At 38.9% G+C, this 6,490-nt stretch overlaps 1 long non-coding RNA gene across 1 annotated transcript; it reads left to right on the forward strand.

The window, feature by feature from the left end:
* The first annotated feature begins 729 nt into the window (after positions 1–729).
* LOC143133122 (uncharacterized) lies at positions 730–6,230 on the forward strand. The gene is made up of 6 exons (XR_012988463.1): positions 730–940; positions 1,334–1,365; positions 1,872–1,980; positions 4,428–4,590; positions 4,769–4,902; positions 6,167–6,230. It is a non-coding gene; the product is annotated as an uncharacterized LOC143133122 (long non-coding RNA).
* Positions 6,231–6,490: the final 260 nt, after the last annotated feature.

The following is a 6,490-nucleotide window of genomic DNA, read 5'->3' on the forward strand; positions in this document are numbered from 1 at the left end:
CCTATTGTGTGCAAGCACTCATACATACACACACACACACACACACACACACACACACACACACACACACACACACAGACAGAGACTGCACAGACTAGAGGTGATAAACAAAATGCCTTCACATCCTCTTCATCACTTTCTGTACGGTTAAGGCCCAAACATTTTCTCCATAAGCACAGACAACAAAGTCATCTATCTCTTTCTTTCTCTGTGTGAGTGTGTGTGTGTGTGAGAGAGAGAGAGAAAGATAGAGAGAGAGAGAGAGGGAGGGAGATGGGGAAGGGGGTATTTTTATGTTTTGTTTGCACCACTTACAATGCAAGTGAAACTCTTTTGTTTGTTTTGTGTCAGTGATGAAGTTTTGAACTTGTTGGCAAAAGAGATGGGAAGTAGCATAGATCGATCTTACAGAGTGCTGCCATCTAGTGGCAATATTGTGAGTGTGTGTGTGTGTGTGTGTGTGTGTGTGTGTGTGTGTGTGTGTGCTTGTCTTTATCACAAAATGGGGACTTCGACCTGACAAAGTAGTCACGGGGTGGGGACCGCTGGAATGGTGGGGACTTACACTTGGTCCCCATTATGTTTTTCCTTTAGATGAGCCTAGAACAACATTGCCAACTGCCTAGATACAAAATTTTAGGTTGGCCTATATGTCATGAAATTTTGAAAATGTGTGTTTTGTGTGTGTTTTGGGGTGCTCAGTACCGCCAACCCATGACCAGACACTGTAACTGCATATCTCTCTCACACACACACACATATGGACATCTACCAATCAGATCCGAGAAATCAGAATATGCAAATGAGTAGATCGCATCATCGAAAGACCGCCAGAAAACCAAAAGCAGAAGAAGAAGCATCCACCATTTTGGGAACAGCGATATTTTTTCTACAGATCTTTACTATTTTATGGAACATCATCCAACTTCACAGATAAAAAGTAAGTTTAATTAAATTGCGAGAGTAAATGTTAATTGTAGATTGTCAAATAACAATGCATGCCTAACTGCTGTAAGTGTTAATGTTCAGGGTCAAGGGGAGCACATGTAGCAGCAAGTAGCCTAGCTTATAGCTAAATTGCATGTTAAGATGGTTGCCCTATCATTGAGAGTAGCATGGTGAATTCTTTAATTATGCACTTGTATAATATGGGTAAAATGAGTTATGAATGCTGGAATAAAGTTCTTGATAGTATTCTATGTGCATGTAGATATCACACTTCTCATACCTAGTTTTGACATTACAAAAAAGGTAAGTTAAGTATAACTTTGCATTCAGAAAATGTAATGTTATCAGACTTCATTTGACTAATCGTCATTTTCTCAAACTTCAGAGGAAGGACAACCATGCCAGCAGCAACAAAAGGTAAATACCTATTACTACAGCATATTGTATCAGTTTATACACATTAAGTCGAAATGTTTGAACAAAGAAAAAACAAATGAGGGCGAGGGAAGTCAAAAGGCTACATAATGCATGGTGGGCTAGCTTCAGTAGATGTCAGGTCTTTTTTATCTGTAGGCAGTTTCAAAGCAGTTGGTAAACGCTAGTTGTGGTTGTTAAATTTGACTACGTAAATATTGTGTTTGTTTTTATGCCTTACTCCTAAGACATACTTTCACAAAACCTGGTGTTATATTGGTTAAACTAACACCACGTTTGTAGTTGCTAGCACATTATGCTAGGCAGCTCATATGCAAAGATGGCTAAGTAAATTGTAAAAGTGAGCCAGCATAATGTGCTAGCAATTACGAATTTGGTGCACATTGAGTTAGCAACAGTTCATTTCCCTTGAAGGAATAACTTCTGCTGTCCAAATGTGGTAAACTGACACGATACAAATCGTTTAATATAAATGTCTTCATTTACAGATTAACATGCTACAACGAAGACAAAATCCCATGCGCGAAGCATGTGACCATGCACGTAATTGCAGAGACACTGAAATGCTGGAAGCTAAGTTCATTAGCCCTAAAAAAGGTATGTAATATTTTAAACCGGAAACAGCAGGAAAACAGAAATGTTTGCTAACAGCTCAGAACTCTGTAAAAGATGTTCAGTTGTGTTACTCTTGAGATCTACTTATTCCTCCACAAGGCGCTATTTTAAAAACTAGCTTCAGGCAGGCAGTGTCATATTCAAGTTCACAGACTACAGCAATTTGTTTGTTCAAGTAATTCTGCGCTGGTTTTGAGTTGTGTAGGTTGCAGTATAAAGTGAGAGTGTTATCATGTACAAGTGTTGAGAGTTCGCCGACATGCTGCAAACATTTAACATATGTCCCCGCTCGATAGTGGTAAGAATATGCTTAATTTATGTGTCAGCCTGTGTGCTGTTTGTTTACACTGAGCAAAGGTCACAGTCATTTGCGTGTGAACAGTAAGACTCAACCGTGGATAAATTCGGCGTTAACAAATGGTCTCCTTCACATGCGGTGAAGGCATAGCACAGACAAGCTCACAAGACGCTGTGAACTTTTGTCGAACACTTTGGTCGTTCGCATGTTTGTTTGATGTGTAAAGGCGACGTGATGTCGGGTATTACATTCACATCAAGCCAGAGGTAATCATGCATGCCTGTGTATGCGCGTGACTACATGCTTATTTACTGGTTTGACTAAGATTTGCAGTCAGGACGCTTTCTTGCTTGTTAATGTAGGCTACACCTGTTGAGAGTTCGCCTACATGCTGCAAAAACATGTCCCCGCTATTGGTAAGAAATATGCTTAATGTTTCAGTCTTGTGCGCTGTTTTTGGATACTGAGCAAAAGTCACAGTAATTTACGTGTTAACAGCAAGTAATTCAAACTGAACCGTGGATAAATTCGGCTTTAACAAAGTCGTTGTCTCGTTCACATGCGTTGAAGGCATACGTTGTACGTCAATGTTGCAATACATTTCAAGGAGCTGCATGAATAACGGAAGGCGTGAATGAAGTGGCCACTGTATGTAGCACAGACGAGCTCTCAAGAAGACGCTGTAAACTTTTTGTCGAACACTTTGGTCGTCGGCAGGTTTGTTTCATAGATGTGTAAATGCTGGCGACGTGATGTATATAATCACTTGTAGACATCACACCAGTCATGCCTGTGTAGCAGCTACAGTAGGCTATGCTCGTGGCTACGTTTATTTAGTGGAAATTTGAGTAAGATTTGCAGTCAGGACACGATTTCTTGCTTGTTCATGCTCAAGATTAGAAAATAATGCGTATAATCGTGTGCTTTGAAGTGTTACTTTTAAACATGGAGTGAAGATGGCTTGATTCAAAGATTATGTTTCAAGAGATTGTGGACTTTAGCTTAGGCCATCGATAACAGTATTAATATACTGCAAAACTGCTGCTTATCTAATACAATCTAACCAAGTGTTATTAATCTTATATCAAGATCAGAAACTATATGCCTTGGTATTGTTTTCAGTATAATGAGTTATACAGAGTATCTAGACCCCTCTAGTTTCTGATCTTGAGGGTTCCCTCTCAGTAACAACGTGAACAACGCACATCACACACTCACCAACCAATCCTGAACAGTTCGGACAGTGTATGACATCTAGGTGTAGATGTGAAATGTACAAAGTGTATGACATCTAGGTGTAGATGTGAAAAAGTTAACTTTCAGTTCAAAAGCAGCGGTAGCATAGGCTAGTGTTGTTCAACAATGAGCTAGGTTAATAGATGGAAGCAACACAAATAGCAAGGGATCTTCAAATTAAAGTTACAACGATATCTGTGCCTTAGGCAGAAGGGATACTGTCTATGTACACATCTGACTGTTTGAAAATAACAGCGCAAATGCGCACTTCTCACTCTCCACACATGCATTTCTCGTGGTAAATGTTTGTCTATGCTTCCCCTCCAGATTGAATTTTACATTACATTTACGAGATCTTAGCATTGAGGCAGATATAGAATGATCAAGCCAAATAACAGGCCATGATGAATGCTCTGCAAATAGGCTAAAATAAATCAACTGATGTACCCTGTTTAGATGTGTTGAATTTTTTTGTATGCACACTTTTCCCTATGAGAAACTTTACTAGTAGGCTACTGGCAATAATTCAAAACTACTTTCACCTCTGCTTTTACATGCAAATTTAAAATAGAAACCACTTGTGAATAACCAAGATTTTTTTCATGCGGGTATAATTTACAGGGATTGGACTGGTATGATTTATCATAGCCTACTTTATCATACTGGCATGATTTAAAACATAGGGTGAAAGTGAGAATTCATGAAGCACTTTTGAGAAAATGTCAAAATATTGAGATATATATTCTATATTGTCAAATAGACTAAAAATATTGCAATATTATTTTTAGCCATATCGCCCAGCCCTAACTGGTTCCTGATTTAAGGCCTAAGTTTATATGCTCATGTATGCTGATGAAGTTTTTTGTACATTTCTGACCCACATTCTGTTTTTCAGGCCGTGGTGTCTTTACCTTAGCACCATTCCAGCAGGGTGATTTCGTGGTTGAATACAGAGGAGTAATCATTGATGCAGTAGAAGCTCAGCATAGGAGGAAAATCTACCATAAAGCTTGCTGTGTCTTTTTGTTTGACTTTAAATGGAAAGGCAAATGGTGGTGGTAAGTTTTAGGCTAATAGGTAAAGTGCTACTGCCAGTTCCAGAGGTCTTACTAAATGTACTAACTGGATTAAAAAAAACTGTAAAACTCTTAGGGCGTTAGAAAATGAGCCTATTTCTCAAAAAATTGGAGTGTTCCTTCAAAAAATTGCTCTTGTTGATTTTAATGCATTTTCCAGCATTGACGCAGCATTGGAAGACAACAGTCTTGGGAGATTGGTGAATGATGACCATAAGACTCCTAATTGCCGCATGAAGTTAATTGAGGTTGATGGTAAACCACATCTCTGTTTGTTGGCCATGGAGAAATGAGGTGAGATCTAGCAGCGTTAGCAATTTCTGTTTAAAATAATAACTTTATTAGATTTAAATTAGAATAATAGCTTTCTTCGATTTCTGTGTACTGCTTTTCAGTTTACAAACACCTGTACTTTGCTTGCATGGTTTTATTAATCACTGTCCCAACCTGTGAGTGATCCCTTTCTTAGTTAGCGTGCTTCCATCCAACTTGCTAATGCACATTTTATCTATTCGAATGGAAACAACGTGAAATGCACATCAAAATTTTGAATGCGCATCAATATTTGATTTGCTAGAGGGGGGGTGGATCCACTCTCGATGCGCATAAGGTATAATGCGAATAAAGTTGATGGAAACAGTTTATTCGCATTGCGTTATGTAACCTTCAGAGAATCTCAGCCATCTCTGGCGCTTCCCCAACATTAGGCAACTTAATGTGCTCTCTTGCTTGTTCCTGTAGAATAAAACAAATTGAATTCACACATCGGTGCACAGTTGTTTTGCTGACGGCAAAGTTTTCAATAACAACTCTGTATTCGGCACACGTCGCAAGTTTATGCAACATGCCATTCCTGTAGAAAACCTGTAGCCCAATTAAATGCCTGCAGGTATGACTGCTTTAACAATAGAATGATAGGGTAAAATATCATTCCTGAATACTGAATATCATAATATATTAGCCTAAAATTAATGTGCAGTAAGCAGAATGTAGGCATGGCTGCATGTGACATTTCTACAGATCAGAATGATATATGCCTAACAACTGTTTTGAGTTAAGGCTATAGTTAAGCTTATTGAACACAGACATTTACATCGATAGTCTGGTGTTATAATTTATTTGCCTCGGGTGTACTGTGGAGTGGGTAAGACTGTTTTTAGTGGCAGGCTAACACATACTGATCACTTGCGCTAGCCTAGCACCTGCGAACTCTGCAACTAGAACTATTCTACCTCAGCTTGCTATGCATTGTCATTATTGAAGTTGAGTATGTTTGTGTGTAGGGTTTGTAGGTTTTTTAAGATTTCTTTCACTTAGTCCCCACAACTAATGCTTTATCCTTTCTTAACTTGCTTCTAATTATCATATTGAAGTCAGGTTTGTGTGTAGGGCCTTCATGGTTTCTTGCACCCGGTCCCTATAACTCATGTTAAATAAAATAATGAAAGATGGCAATCTAAGTGCAAGGTGAAAGTGTTTAGAAGGTTGTTATGACTGACGGTCTATTTATAAGGTACACGTTAACACTTTGTGCCCATGTCTTTCTCTTCTTATCAAGGGTGAGGCTGCCACTTGCAGCTTGGAAAATGTGCCTTCTACCAGTGACCTCCCAACATCTGCCACTCAGGTAACATAATCAGTCTTTGCCTGTTGTGGAAATAGTATTGTGAAGCAGAATTTGACGGTCATTAGGTAGGCTAGGGCCACAGTAATAGCGCTGGTGCTTACACCTCATGTGAAACTAGTTTGTCCAGCTATCGTTCTGCTCACTTTAACATAACTCCTGGAGCTGTATGTAAACTATTGCTAACTAGCTAGTTAGCCACTAATTTGAATTACATCATACTAGGAGAGAGAAAATGCCAGGCAGAAAGTAACCATT

Source organism: Alosa pseudoharengus, unplaced genomic scaffold, assembly GCF_046254945.1.
Source record: "Alosa pseudoharengus isolate Yale_2024_CS ecotype anadromous, Long Island Sound unplaced genomic scaffold, YU_APseudo_1.1 YU_APseudo_1.1_scf_19, whole genome shotgun sequence".
Lineage (NCBI taxonomy): Eukaryota > Metazoa > Chordata > Actinopteri > Clupeiformes > Clupeidae > Alosa > Alosa pseudoharengus.